The 16576-nt window shown below is 36.2% G+C and overlaps 1 protein-coding gene across 4 annotated transcripts in view; it reads left to right on the forward strand.

Annotated features, from left to right (window-relative positions):
* Positions 1-263: 263 nt before the first annotated feature.
* Positions 264-16576, forward strand: part of LOC117396682 (spermatid perinuclear RNA-binding protein-like) — a 100063-nt gene continuing 83750 nt past the window's right edge. For 2 of the 4 annotated variants that reach the window (XM_034909305.2, XM_034909308.2), the window contains exon 1: positions 264-433. The gene's annotated coding sequence lies outside the window, so the exon portion shown is untranslated. Of the gene's footprint in view, positions 434-1129; positions 1340-16576 lie in introns of those variants that run through there. The other 2 variants (XM_059005654.1, XM_034909307.2) reach the window with 2 other exon arrangements.

The following is a 16576-nucleotide window of genomic DNA, read 5'->3' on the forward strand; positions in this document are numbered from 1 at the left end:
ATCTAAAACAGTGTTCAAATGCATAAATAGAAACGTCCTTCTGTTTTACCGCATTCGATCTTTGGGGAGATTTTTTTTAAAGCTATATTTTTTTTCGTCATTAGCAACATCTGCGAAGTTATGCACTGTAGTATTTTATTGGTCCAGTCAGTTAGCTCTGCAATACGCTGCCCCTGAGTGCTATAATACTGGAGACCACTGATATCCCACAGCAACTAACCGTATATAATCACGGGGTTTGTTGATCAGTCAGCCTTTTTCACATTCAGGTGCAGAGAAAGGGGGGAGTGGACTGTGTCTTATCGTCTCTTGAGTTCCTCCAATAGTGAAAGCTCACATTGTCACGTGTATAGATCTACTGTCAAACCAGTCGGAGTAGAGGGAGAGAACGAGAAAGGGGCTGACTTGGGAGGTAGCAAACAGGGAAACTCGGGTAGGTAAATTAAATATTACTTTTAATTGGTAAATACGGTAAAATGGGAAATTAAATGCTGCGTTGTTTTTAAAAAAATGCAAATACGTCAGCATTTTATTTTAAGATGCTATGGTAATCTGTCTATAGACACAGTATTAGAGGACACTGTCGGTCTGTTTTGGGAATATAACATGCAACCCGAGTGATAGTGGTGCATTTATTACTTATTGCTCACCACAGCAGCTGGAATCTCCCTTTTTTTAATATTTATATTTGTGAAAGTGTGAGTTTCGGTTTCATTGCGTGTAACTGTTTTGCGTTTTGAGGTTGAAATAGATTGCGTTTGCGGGCTACTTGAATTATTTATAAGAGGCTGACTGCAAGAAATGTCAAAACATTAAAGCTGCACTCGTTCGTTTCGGTAGACGTCTCAGATGACACGGATGCTTCTGCAAGTATTGTATTAAATGTACTTGTAATAAACTTTTTCAACGTAAACCTTCAATTTATTTTTCTATGACAGAAAACAAACAGGTTGTGCCAGTGTTGGCATGCATTTAAAGCAATTGTGAAATGCCAAGTTTGCAAAATGCAACGTGCTGCAGAAAGTAACCTTTGTCTGTTCTTTGCTAGTTGTCATTCTGTTGTATGCGTGCAGACCCCGTCCGCATGTTGCTCTGTTTGGTCTCCAGTCCCTGCTGCTAAATAGTGCTCCCACACTGTGAATATTGCTAGGTGGTGTGCACGCGTGCGCACATTGTGCTCAGACAGGTTTCCTGCCAGATGGTGTCCGCAAAAGACCAGCAGGCGACTCGCGTTGTAGTAAGGGGCAACTGAAGAGAGTGGAGCAGTTTGGCGAATCGAAATACAACTTTTATTTCATACAATAGATTTGGAATTGGAACACATCGTATGTAAGTACGAGTAAGTCTTTTTTTAATGAACGGATAATGTTTAAATGGTTTTGTTAAATTCCAAACTGCTAGAACAGCACGTTTTCGACAGTAGCCGGTCAGAGAGCTGGCGTCGCTCGGATATACAGTTTGCCACATTAAAAAACTAAACGGCTTTTAGCGCTGCAAGTTGTGCTTATTAAAAAGGTGCTGTTGACAGTTCGGATATTTTAATATGTGAAGTGTGGTGTGTTTTGGATAGTTTATCGGAAAAGCCAGGCATTACTGGTGTGTATATCCTGTTTCTCAAGAGTTGCAAAGTGAGTAATTTGTTCAACACGGTACGGTCAGCACAGGAATTATTTTCTTGGTATGTCGAAGAAATGTTATTGCATTTTAATATTAAGCTTGTACTGCGGCTTTACTTAAGAATATGAGCTAGAAAATGAATCTTTTCACAATTAAGTTTATAGTCGCTGTCACTTGTCAGGTGAGACCCAGGCTGTATTTGTTGGTCTCTAAAATTAAGATTGTTTGTCTGATATTCCGTGTTGTAAATTATTTTGTTGTGTTTGCCCTTGTTCCTTTCCTATCCCTCCATATTAAATTAGAGATTGTTGCGGGATTTTGATTAAAAAAACAAAACCTATACTAAACGCTTCTGTTAACTTTTTTCGTTTTGTTGAAATCAGCAGCCAACTCCCCTTGTTTAAAGTTTAAACACTACATCGCTGAGAAGGTGGCGTTCTCTCTCAAATTTCTAATTTAATGCTCCTGTTTCGATTTATCTCTATGTGTGTGCCTTATTTTATTTGTTTATTTTTTTTATTCTGAAACGGCTCAGGTAACGACGTTTTAGAATCCAGAGTTTAATAGTTACAGAGAGATAGCTTGGAGGAAGTACCCTTTTCATTTAGAGGTGTATGCCGCATTGCCTGTCGTGTTTGCTCTGTTTTGGCACTCCGATAGCAGGTGCTTTTTCAGGCATGTTACAGCATGTGAGTAAATATAAACTGTCTGACGCTGTTGTAAAACTACACACTCTTTAAATATAGTGATACTTCTATGTCATTTTGGCGCATTGTCCTTGATTGAACTTGTAGCACCCTGTAGATTCTGCTGACATACATTTTCATCTGCTAATTACATCTTTATAACACTAGGCTACGTTGTACAATAATAAACGACTGTGGTGTTTGTAGATGGGAAGCAGTAACATTTCTGTCTGTATCTAAAACATACTTTAAGATATTGTACACAAACTATAATGGATAGGGAGCCTATACTATTTGCATGCATTAGCAAACTAAAGCAGTTGTCCCGTGTCCACTGTGCAGTCAAATACTGCCCTGCTGAATGCAAAAAATTAAACAAAAACATACTTCAAACTATCTGAGCAGCTTTGCTTGTCAGTATCTTTATAATGAAAACTGAAAAGGCATTTTTAGGGAGCAAACAATTCAAAATATGACTTGATGGCAATTGAGTGCTACATTACTGCACTTCTAAAATCTCAAATGAAACCGTTTAAAAGATTACATTGGCATGGTTGGACGTTTTGTCCAGAAATTCTTTTGAGCAGTGTTGCTGGAGTAATGTAATGTTGAAGTTTTCTTTAGTTCAATACCTTTTCCATTTAGCACATACCCGTTTCTCAGCATACAGTGACTTCTTGTTATAGCAAAAGACATTTACATTTCCTCAACCCCCCAGTGAGCAAACTGCCAGTATGAATGTTGATTGCTGTTTGGCGTTTGCTGTTGATTATGAAGACTCTTGGCTTGGCACCGTGCTGAGTGCATTGTCCAGTTTGTTCAGTAATCTTCAAGCTGTGTTAACACTCATTATTAATAAACTAGTAGCCACACTGAAGAAGGCTGCAGCTGAAACATTTGTCTGCTTGACTTTGTTTCCTATTGTTTTAAAACGTGGGTGGCAGGGACAAGCTCAAACATCTAGTTGATATTTTGTGTCAATACTGTATATTTACCAGCCGTTGTGCAGTTTTTTCCAATATACCACCCTCCTTCCAAAATAGCTTTTTGTTATGAAGCCTGACCTGTTAGCACCTTCCCATTTGGTTTTCAGACCCCCAGCTCTGACTTGAAAACAATTGTAAGGGTGATGGGATAGCGAACAAAGAGGGGTTCCAACACAGGTAGCTTTTTCTATACATATTAAGCTATGCTATGGCAATTTATGATCATGTAAACAAATACACTTTATGGCTAAAGCAGAACTGTCCTGGAAAGTGGCAACCAGAAGTCTCAATATCAAATTTAAAGCAGCTTTAAAACATGCAGTCACCATCATTAGGCTTTAGATGTGGTGGTTAATTTGAAGGTTTAAGTTTGATCTTCATTTCCAGGACAGGATTTTTGAACTGCACACACATAGTCATTCAAAATCCATTCTTTATACATACAAGAATTACTGGTTAGAAGGACTAGAAATCTTATAGATTGCAAAATGTACATGACAGTCTGAAACTTTACCTTCTGGTTTCTAGAGGACTCGAATACCTTTGTTCTCAGGTACTGCACCGGGTAATTGCAAAGCACAACTGAACACAATGCATTTTAAAAGAATGGGATTGTTTTCTCAGATTGCTTTTTGTTCCTTGCGAGTTTTGAAATAACAGATGGATGACTTACTAAAGTACCAGTCAGTAATATGCTTGGCTGTGTGTTCCAGGAAACATTAGCTAAACTTTTCCTTGATTATGCAGGAAGTTTATAGTGGCCGTGACTAGGGCTGTGTTCAAAGGTTGTTCTAAGCCGTTGAAGGTTCGGCAGGCGGCATTCACGCTCTGTATGTGTCATTTGACAATGTGTGAATACTGTAAAGCACACATTAAATGTCACTTGCATGCAAAATTCTATCTTTTGATTTGTATAATGCATATTACTAAAACAAAAGTTGTTGTATTACAATCCACTATCAAATCGTTATACGTAGCAACTCTATATGGTGCCGCTGCCGTGCATTGGAGCAGGGTATATTATGCCAAAGCACTGGGGGGAGGGTACCTAATGTGATTGTATTGCTTGTAAAATATGTAGTCTACTGAATACCTAGTGTACAAGACATTGTAAGAGAAGTGCTGTGGTAGAATAAGTAAGGAACACTAACACTAATAATTTTAATTATGAAAACTGACCAACCCCCCTTCTTATTATCCAGAGGCAGAACTTTAATTTCTTCATGCGCCATCTCGACAGCAAAGCATTGTATGGTGTAAGCAGTATTGATAGAAATGTCTCAAACCCTCTGCTGTTTGGGATTATTGTTAAATGTCCATACAATGAAAAAAAGTTGAATGCAAACTGAGCAAGCGACCTGTATCATGGAGGCACAACCAATCTCTTATTCCATTTATATGGATTACCTGTATGATAATAGGAATTTCAATCAAATATAAACTAGTAGCAATGGTGATGTCGCCAGTAAATTATGCAAATGAGTACCATCGAAGATTCGAACCTTCCTCAGTAATGTTCAGAACCTTCAGATGTCAAAATGTACCCTTCGTTACAGCCCTAGTCGTAATGGACCTACTGTGCACCTCTCTCAACTTCTGGAAATTGTGTTGTGTAAATTGAAGCTTAGGTAATAGCTAAAAAGATACATGTCTTGCGCACTCTGTGGCTTTCCGTTTAGTAACTGTATTCTGGCTACATTTATTTATTTATTTATGAGAATATAATAAAGGAACCTGACATATCTGTGCTTGTAAAACTGTTCCACATAATAAAACATAAATTATGGATGGTATATCTGAAATACTTACTGATATCACAAGCATGTACTGTAATTTGTGTAAAACAGCAGGGGTCAGTTGCTTAAAACTACATTAGACTAGTCTAAACAACTAGACCGGTCTTAGTTTTGTCACTTGGACTAGTCTAATGCAAGTTAACCAGTAGCATAAAAATTAAGACTAAGTCTTAGCCTAAAAAGTTAGCCTGTTCACCCCCAGGCTAACTTAGAATTTAGGTCTATGTTTCCATGGAAACCATTAACTGAGAGAAATAATGGCCTCCCACCATAATCTCTGGCTGTATGAACACTGTCTGAGGAGAGAGAGAGAGTGTTTAAAGACAAACAATCCACTGGAAGTGTACTCTGATACTGAGGTAATTGAAAGGCTTTGTTCACCAAGGCAAACCATTTTAACATTAGCAGAAGATCTAAAGGATATATTGAAGCCTGCCAAGGACAGAAACCATAGTGTCCCTGAGGTGTTACAGGTTTGCTGGGCACTTAGATTTTATACGACAGGTTTTTGTTTTTTTTATTGTGTGGGTGATTTCATGGGTTTGCATAAATCCACCGCCTCAGTCTACAGTGTGTCGAAGGAACTTGCAACAAGACTGCCAGTGTTTCCTGAAGAGTCAACTGTTCTGAACAGATTGAAAAGTGACTTATTTGCTATTGCTGGAATTCCAAATGTTGTGGGAGCAGTTGATGGGACAGTAGATGGAAGTGCCTTCAGCTGATGAACACCTGTATGTGAACAGGAAAGAATACCACAGCATAAATGTGCAAATGATATGTGATGCTAACCTGAAAATGATCAACTGTGTTGCACGATGGCCTGGCTCAACCCATGATTCCTGCATCCTGCATCCTGAGGCAGTCAGTTATACATGAAGCTTTTGAAGGTGGCGCAATACCTGGAGTACTGCTCGGATATCAGCTGAAACCTTGGTTACTTACACCACTCATCAACCCAACAAATGAAGCCCATACTCGCTATAACACACAAAATCAAGAAATGTGATAGAGAGTGTTTTGGTGTGCTAAAGAGAAGGTTCCACTGCCTACATGGAGAATTGAGGATGGTGCCTGAGTGAGTCTGTAACATCAGCTGTGCTGGTGTAGTCCTGCATAACATTGCAAGGTAAGAGCAAATGTGTGTTCATGTTAATTCTCCCATTATGACAGGTGTAATCACATTTAAATGTGTAGTTTGTCTTTAGTTAACTATTTGTACAGATACTGCAATAAGTATAAATAACTAATTATAATAAATATTGTGGAAAATAAAATGTTGCTTACTTTTTTCAGTGCAATACAGCAGGGATGGGACTGTATAAAATTTGCATGGTATGATAACCGTTAAATAAAACACTGGTAACCTTAATATCACGGTATACAGTACATCATGCAAGTTATAAAATAAGGCTAAAAAAATGAAGAGACTAATGTAAATCACTTAAATTACAGTAATTCACAAAAAGTAAAACCAACAAATCACTCTTCCTATCATGGAATGATTTAAACATTTGGTATTTAGTATTTTACTATGCCAAATAACTTGGTATGTTTCTTTTTTATAAAGACAATCAGAATTAAAGTTGTACACTCTCTGTTATACTACAACAGTATTAAGATCTTAAATGACGTGGTGCTGTAGTTTGTTAAATCATTTTAACGTATAAAATTAAATAAATAAATAAATACTTTGTTTAGCTGATGGGAAATAGAATTGGAAATGATCGGTCTTATTGCTTAAAACACAAACAAGTACCACAGGTTATTATTTAAGAGCAGAGATTAGTTGTTTATAGTTTCAACCGGATAAATAAAGGGAGGCTGGCTGTGGCTGTGAACCAAAGGGACGATGCAGAGATCATGAGTGACCTTTTCATCGTAATGCAAATAACCACTAAAACTACTGCTGCCACCTTGTTAGCGGAGGCGAACGACGTTTTATCATTATGCAGTGAAGCCGTGAACAGCCTTGTCAACGCTATATTAAATAAATAAATCAATTATTTGAACAAACATAATGTATTAAATGGGTGATAAGTGATGTATAATTTTACAATAAAGTTAATGTTAATCAATTACATTAAACTGACTGTTGATAATCCAGACAAAATATAGCACGTTGAAAATGTGTGCTGCGCTGCAAGGTTTGGAGAAGGTGTTTCTCTAAAAGCTGCGTGTGACGTCAGAAAAACACCAGTTAAGAGCAGCCGGCGGAGCAGGCTCTGGGTAACAGAACACAACCACTGAAACGTGTATCCTGTGTCGTTTGACAGTTTCCTTCAAAACCATTATCAAAATACAGTATCCGTTCACAAAAAGATCTTCCTCAGACACTTTGCTAAGGCTGCAAGTACCATCGCTTGATTTAGAAGAAGCGTGTTTGCAGTTGAAAAAATGTGTTAACCGGTGTATAAAGGAATTACAATAATTGTGGTGTAGAATAAAAGGAACGGTATTAATACCGTAATGTACCTAAATAGCGGTAAACCGAAAAACCGGTATACCGGCCCATCCCTACAATACATAAGGTTCGGAACACATTACCGAAGGAAGGTTCGAACCTTTTTTGGTACTTATTTGCTTAATTTATTGGTGACGTCACCATACTACTTGTTTATATTTGATTGAAAATCATGTTTTACAGGCATTCCATTTTAATGGAATAAAACATTCACATGTAGTTTAAAAATATGTTTTATTAGAACAATAATCATGTTTTTATAATTTAAATAAAAATACACATTATTTATTTACACGCAATTGAGCCTGCTTGCGATATATACAGTAAGGATTGCACCAACTGCAGCGGACAAAGCTTTATTTAACAGTCATCATTCCAAGCAGGTTATCAGTCACATTTTACTACTACTAAAAATATTAATAATACTAATAATAATAATATGACCTTATGCTTATTGCTATTTCCATGTGTAGCTTTTTTTTTCTAAGTCTAATTTTTCTATTTCTAAATTGTTTCCTCTCCTCAAGAATTAAATTGTGGTATTGTTTCTCCATTATCATAGCCACGGTGATGTTTCTCGTTTCTCGTCTCTCTCCCTCTGCCGGTGCTGCACTCGGGTTGCTCCTGTACAGCTCGCTGTATTGGGACCTCGCTTTCTTGCTCTAAGTTTACTGAGATATGTGGAGTGAAAAAAATAGCTTACTTTAGTAAAGCTGTTCTTGTGTGGCTAAAAAACCCCAGATGTAAGTGATTGTATTCATACACAGTATTTGAAAAAGATAACCGATTAGGATGGGTCTGTTCAATGGGTCTTATTGGTAGTGCATACCATTACTGTTAAGATCACTAAAAAAAAAAAAAAAAAAAGTGCCAAGGACACGAAAAGAAGATTTTTTTTTTTTTTTTGTCAAATCAAAGTGTGTATTTTTTATTGCATATATTTAATGTGGTTTGTTTCACGGTGTAGCTGCCTTTACCTTTTGTCATCCGCTTATCACTTTAGAAGCAGTTTGCCAGCTTTGGTTATAATTCGTGAAGCAAAACACAAGATAAACTTAATGACATTTTTGTTTAGAATTTCACAATTTCGTTGTGGGGGAGGGACAATTTGTAAAACCATTAATTTGAATAGCTGTATGTTCTGCTAAATTGTTGTTTACGTCAGTGGCATTTGTGTACCAACATTTAAGCACAGCTATAGTCAAATATATAGGTGCATTAAGTCTTATAATGTAATTCTGTATTGTCAAAAAGGGTTTCAGAATAGGAGGGTATTGTGTATCAAACTCCTAGAGATTGGTAACGGGATAAGCAGGATCCATGCTTTTATATGTTTGTTTTTTTTTAACGTAGTGCTCACAGCAGGATTAGTAAACTTAACCTCTGCAGACATTTGTTTTTGGATACTACGAACAGGTGACAGGATATATTATTTTTTTGCGAATTGCTTTCAGTACAGTGTGATTTGAACTGCATAACAACAAAACTGCATAGAAGAGAAAGATTTGTTTTACGGCAGACTAAAAATGCTGCCTAAAAACCGGAATTAATGTGATCTCATGGTAGTTTCATTTGAGTTCATGACAACTAGTCTTGATGCATCAGCCACTACGTTTATTTATTTAACACCTAATTTTAAAATACTCTTATGTACTGCTACCTAAAATGTGAAGCAACAGTATGTTTGTGGTTTGCTTAATTGAAAGGAGCTTTATGAAAGTATAAAACCAAGCCAAGACTGTAATATGTTGAAAGAAATGAGTTGCCTGTCTTGTTGGTATTTTTCCAGTGTTAATGAGCCCTTGAGAGAGCAGCCGCAGACCAGTTACAGGCCTGGGTTTCTATAAACATCCATTCCAGTAGTGGAAGATATGTTTGTAAGAAATAAGGAAGATTACAAGATAATAAACATTGATGCTACAGTAGTTATATTAGAGGTGCAATCGAATATAGGACAGGTAGTAACAATCATTGAGATGCATTAAGAACTTTATTAATCAAAAGTAAGAAGCATAATACACATTGAAACATTATTATATAATATAAATACATGCATTGTGTAAACTTTATTAAAGCAAGAACAGACATGTGAGGCTCCAAATAGGGCATCAGGTTGATTAATTGATCAATGAATGTTTAGTTAAGGCTTACAAACTAAAAGCTGCAGTGATCAGTAGTTGATTAATTGATACATTCAGAGATTGCGTTAGCTTTTTTGTTAATATGTTCCTGTCCAAAGTTGTATGTCCCATCCATCAGAATTTGCCTTTCAATATTAATCAGTTTTGTACAAACGGCAAGCCTAACTAATATAGGCTAATACCGCTATATACATATTAGCAGATGTGTTTAGATTTCTAACCAAATAAACTTAATATGCAAGAAAATTATTACAACACAAAACTGTAAAAAACACTCGCCAAGCTCTCTTGAGGGTCTGATCGTGGAATGTTTGTCACTGTGTCCTGTATTTCTTAATTAGAAATGTTCTCTTGAGTCAACGAAGAAAATCCTATCTGATAGCTTTCACAAAATATCACAATTGTATTCTTAATGAAAAGAGTGTGTATAGAACAGATTAGCTGCATTGTTCTTCTTTCTTAGCAACAATGGTGCATGTAATAGGGAAAAAAAAATGTGAGCAAAATCCTTTAAAACAGTCAAAGTACATCAGTGTATTATGAATGTTCATTCTTTTTTTGCCTGCGTCCTGTGAAATGTAAGACAAAATATTTTCCTGTCCATTGGATTTAATATACGTCTAGGACGCAACATTTTGCATTAACTCAACCTCTGTACATTGTTGCATTTCTGTGATGTACAGTGTACCTGGCCATTGACCAGTTTTTACTCTGCACTCATAACCCGAAATATTTAGCTTCTAGCTTATTGTTCTAATTAAATGAGATGGTAAATTGCACAAACCTCTTATTTGTGTATTAATAGTGACTTTACTGTTTTTTAAAACAAGCCTATTACAGATTTAATATGAACAATTCTTCATTTCATGTGACTAATGGATGCATTGACCTATTTTACTGTTTACCACCAATAGTAAGGCAAACAGACCCAAAGATATATAATGTTTTAATTTCAAGTTTCATGGTGACATGATGGTGCTGAAAATGTGACATTATCTATAGTAATATAATGTAATGCTGCATATGATTCCACTAACACTGACTTTAACGAGAAAGTGATGTTCTGAACTAAATTGCACTTTTAACATAGAGCACCACAGTAGTGAATTTAATTGATAAACTAGCCCAAATAAGTCTGAAAGTTTGGAAGATTGAATTTTAAAGATATATATATGTGTGTGTGTGTGTGTGTGTCTTGGGTCAGTTCACTGCCAGATGAAACCTTTCAAAAATAATCTTTTTATTAAACTCTGTGAAGATCAGATTTTTGTGCCCGATTTGAATTGGACTTGCTTGTGGAGGATAAAAATAGTTTGTATTGTTTTCAGAGGTGAAGTTATCCTTATGTGGATTTTATTTCTGTCGATTTTTATCTGTCTGTGTGTGGGCATTGAAACTCAGTCCCCTTAGGAACTTTCACAAACAGATTTGTTCAGACGGTCTCATCTTATCTTGAAAGAACTCTTATTCAGCAATTCTCATATTTCCTTTAGAGAATCCGCTGTCTGTTCAGCAGTAACCAGATCACCCTGCAAATCTCCAAAGTAATCAGTAAGCTGCAGTACATGTAAAGCAAGCTTTTTCATGCACAGCCCATTTGAAACCAGCCTTGCGTACTTTTTAAATGGTACTTGGTGTATGTATGTAGCGATGCAGTGTGTAAAGTGTTTTATGCTTGGTCTTAAAATCCATATGACTTGATTTTAGCCTATGTATCTTAATTCACTCCTCTTTTCTCCAGCACTCCAGACTGCTCTAATCTAGTATCTACTGTAACTGTCTCCAGCAGTTATCATTTGTAAATGCTTTAGGCCAGCTTAAAGCAAGTTCAGTATTCGAACACTGATTTTACATTTGGTATTGCTTCACTACATTCTTTCATAATTTAGCATTATGTGCATTCTATTACCTATTATAAAAAGGCAAGACTAGTGGGAGTGTCATTTTTATAAGCGCAGTAACACACTGCAGAATGTTCTGATATGGTCTAAAATCCACAAGCCTACTGTAGGCTGTTTAACAGCACTTGGCTTTGCCTTGGGCCAAACACCCCTCCTAGTCGTACAGATATTGAAGCAGGGCATCTGTCGTTAGGCAGTGCTTTCTTATTGTTTAGAGTACATTTGTTTCGAGGCAGGATCTAATAAAATTCATAACTCTTTACTGGAAATCCCTGTAGCTTCATTTTTTCAACATAGGCTTAAACAACATTCTGAAAATTGTAAAAATAATGTTGGTGCTCTTGTAGAACATTCTGTACTTTGGGCTTTGGATATACAGCAGTGCCCTTACTCTGTTTATTTGATATACATTATAAACTAAAGAATTGCAGCTCTTGGTATTTATTTGGCAATGATGTATTTTGTTGTGCATTGTGTTTTGTTTAACAAAGGGAAGTTTACATGTTATGATAGTTAATATAGCAAAGTATTGCAATAAATAAATGTCTTGGAAGTACCTTCGTACCTCATAACCTTCCAAAACTAAAGAAGACCCATTCTTTCGAACCCTATAGTGGGTTTTGTTTTATTTGTTTCAGCCATTGGTTGCAGTTCAGAAATTACGAAGTGGCAGTCATATTCCGCACAAGAAGTTATTTTTGTTTTTATATACGGGCTAACTTCACTATAACAAACCCTTCTATAATGAACACCCGTATTTTAACGATTCCAACAGCACAAACCGATTTTTTCAATGCAAATTAGCCTTATTAGAATGATCATGTATAGGATCCACCCAGATACAACGATCTCAGTACTGACTGACACTGAACTTTCTCCCGTGTCAAGTGTGTTATTCTCTCAGTGAAAACCATGGTTGACGAATTTAAAGAAAGAACCAATTTAGTGTTGGTGTAATTTATATGTGGAAACAGGTTTGTTTTGTGTGCTTTTTGTAGTTATGTTTCATCAAATGATTGTTTACAGATGGGTGCTCGATTGAGACTTGCTGCCTGCCTGTCTTCTGTGTGTGTCCTCTGTGCATTACCATCGTTGGTAGCATCACATGACCTGTTTTGTTTACTTTCTGTTTTGTGTTTAGTAAATCCTGCGCGCCTGTGCTGGCGTTTCAACTCCAACTCCCATGTCTCTTTGTCTTGTAGTGCGGTTACCCACACACGTGACACAAGTACCTTGTCACAATAGCGTTTAAATTTTGATACAGAAAAATGCCAAACCCTATTATAGTGAACTCCCTGATATAACGAACATTTCTCCAGGTCCCATTTTAAACAACAGTTTCTTGTAGTACTATTGATTTCACTGTTAAAGAATAAGGGGTATGTAAATTATATTAAATATATTTAGGAAAGAGACTATTGAATCATGTTTAACAACATAAATGAACATTAAGAAAAGGACCCTGTAATCAGCATGTCTAAGTAATAAACTCAGAGTATGTGGAATTGTGTGTATGCAGTAATAAATAAAACTGCCTATGTTGCTGCTTCTACAGTATAGATTTATATCCCATTAGAAAGCAGGGTTTCATATACAAACACTGCCTACTTCAATAATTTAATGTATGCCTAAATTGTTTCTGCAGTGTAGCAGCAGCACCTTGCATTAATAGCAGGTTTCTTTCACTTCTGCCAGGAAGCATTAACTAATACAATTCTACACTAACCGCTATATGAACAGTAATGTAATTGACTTGTATAAAACTGTACAAGTTGGCTAAAACTACACTGGGCAGCTTACAGTATGTTAATATGTAATATTACTTTAAATTATCTGTTCTCACAAATGTATTTTCATACTACTATTCAGGTCAGATGTGATGCCTTCCTGTTTTCTTTTATTCCCAAGGTAATTGACTGCTATTGTTTGGCCCAGTTGTTTTCTTAATTATAACGTACATCTCACCCAAGTTCAGAGCCAGACTACCATATTTCTATTCTCTCTATGTTTGGAGTTACCGTCCCATTCAGGAGGTGCGAAGTTTAAAGTCTATAATTCATGTCACGCTTATTAAATAGAAAGCTAATGCCTTTAACACATGGGCTGCGGGGTGCGCACGGTGTAAAACCTTGTTATGGATGATATATGAGAAGGCTGTTCACCAGCTTCCTCTAATAACACACATAACTAATGTTAGAATATGCATGATCTGTCCTGCTGGGGCAGAATGTCCTTTTTTTTAAAGGCTGTTTTTAGGCCAAGGTAAATGCATGCATGCATAGCAGGTGAGATCAGGAAACTGAAACAGCAGGCCACTCTCACTAGAGATTTGGTTTGGTTATTTATTTATTTTTTTAGGGGCAGTTCAGGGTCGCAATTCCTTCTTGCTGATACTTTGTTTATTTTCAGCACATCACTAATTAACCCTTTCGCTTATCCAACCAGTTGTGATGTTAACGTTTCAGGACCAAACAACAATACAATGTAATTAATCTGCCTTTGTGCAAATTGACACTTTGAATTTACTGTTCTGTTCTGGTTTATTGTAGGACCAATCTGCAGCAGACACTTCTTGATACACAAGGGAGGTATCAGAAATAAGCAGTTCCAGAGGTAAAGGGCAGAAAATGCCAGCATCTAATAAAGCGTGTTGGCCCACTGTTTACTTTAACGCTAATTTAAAGCAGGTCTTTCCTCTGCTGGTTGAGAGTGCTAGTCCACTGTGAAAATGATGAGCTGTCTCAAGGATGAATGAGAACGATCCTGTTGTTGGCCACTATTTATCAGCGGTTGTCAATTTCCCTGGCAACATTGTATACTGGCCCGATGCCAGCTTGCTAGTGGCAGATTCAGGACCTTGGCCGGCTCTCATAGTTGACAGAACCTGGTGTAGTATTAAAACGGGAGACTGCGAGATTCAGTAGGCTGCTTTTTTTTTTTTTTTTTTTTTTTTTTTTCAGAAGAACCTTTTGGAAAATAACTTGGATAGGAAATATAAAAAATGCTCTGGTTCTAAATCTAATGCAAATGTCCTTAATCTATGAGCTTGAATAATATTCATGAGCACATTATTTAAATAATATCTCCTGCATAGAGTTGCAAGCTTAATATCATTTTCCCAATCCCATTAAGTGAAGATGATTTTTTAATGAGTGGCCTTAGGTGAGGTTTGTAGAGAGCTATTACACGCACAACAAACCTGACACAGCTACACTACAGTATAGCTGCTTCTATAATTAAAACTAAGAGGGGTGTGGTTGCTCTTATAACAGCTTCTTGAGATTTTTGTGACCAAGACTTGTGGGGTATAGAGCAAGTATTGTGAATCGTTGTTCAGGATGACTTGGTTAGTTTCTGAAGTGCTGTGTTTGTTGGCTACCTGCAGTAGTTCATTTTGTTTTAAATGATTATCTGGCATTGATAGTACACTGTATGGACATATCTGTCTGTGGTTTCATTGCCTTGTGATTTAGTATTTTTTGCGTTTAGTGAGAAGATTGTGATGAAATGAATTAAACAAATCACACCTTTTTGTATTGCAATCAGCAGTTGCATATTAAACCCCTCCTTTTCCTTTTCTCGACTGGATTACCTAAATATCAGGTTCTCTGCGCTTATTTCAGAACTTGGCTCTTTGTAGAAAATATCAGTAGCAGGCGCTTACAAAAAAATGTTCTGTGACTTTAAATGTCCCGCTTTGAAATTCTATCCATTATATCCATTAATTGACAAAAGAAAATGCTCAGTATTTCTTGCCTGATCTGTACATGCAGTCAGGACATCGTTCTCATTGGAGTTCTTATGAATTATAGTCTTTGACAGCTTATCTTGTGGGTCGAGATGACCTAGAAATACATTAAAAACACCTTTTTATTTTCACCTAGAAACCAATCCTTTAATACGCTCATAAATACTGTTACAAGGGGATACTGATCTTGAGATTCAGTTTGACATTATTTACAGTCTTGTTTTATGGGGAACAAAAATGTTCTGGAATTCAGTTATCCTGTCAGTTTGGCTGTCTAGCTCTGTATGCGAAATGGAAATGAGCTCCCAATGGGTTACCCATGTTTGCTGTTTATCATCCATAACTATTAAACACTCAATAGTGCTGAATTTAGAAATACTAAAAGAACCTAAATTCAAGGACAAGTGTTTCGACTTGAAGTCTATTTCAGTGTCAAATGAAATGTTTGCCATTGTACGTTTCTTTTAGTATTTCTAAGTTCTGCTTTAAGTAATGCTTACTTATCCAAATGAAGGGTTTATTACTGTTTTCTAAGTTGCCCTACTGTAAAGACAAATCTTGCAGTTATGTGGAAAATAAGTTTTTCCCGCTGTCACAACTTTATATAAACTGATGGATTTTGGCTGCAGTAAATTCTATGATTGGGACTTTTACTTATTAAAGAGTAAAGATGGTAAAGGTATACATTTTGAGGTGTCATCAAATTTTTACAAAATCTGCCTGTGGGATTGGGCTGAACAACTCCATGTCAACAGTCTGAACAGTTGCCATTTACATTCAGTAATGTATACAGAACTTCTCGTAAGAATTACAGATTTTTATTTATTTCCTCATGTTGTCGGCTATGTTACGGTACACTCTCTACAAATGATCACTAATGTTCTTAGTTAACTTACTTTTTTCTTTTTTTTTAATGAATTGCTTAGTGTATCGGAGGTGGCCAGCAATTAATCGCACACATACAGTAGAATACAATAGACAAAGCAAGCTAAACACTGGTCACAAGGGCTGCATTAGAATTATACCTACAGGAATAACTGGTAGTCATGGTAACAGAACTACCGTAAAAGATCATAATGAGAAGTGTCTAAATTGTTTGAGGTTCAAGCAGCTGTTTTTATTCTTGCTAAAAATCCATTTGTACATTTATTATTATTATTATTATTATTATTATTATTATTATTATTATTATTATTATTATATATATTTTTTAATCATCCACAATTGTTTTTTTTTTTTT

Source organism: Acipenser ruthenus, chromosome 31 (assembly GCF_902713425.1).
Source record: "Acipenser ruthenus chromosome 31, fAciRut3.2 maternal haplotype, whole genome shotgun sequence".
Classification (NCBI taxonomy): Eukaryota; Metazoa; Chordata; class Actinopteri; order Acipenseriformes; family Acipenseridae; genus Acipenser; species Acipenser ruthenus.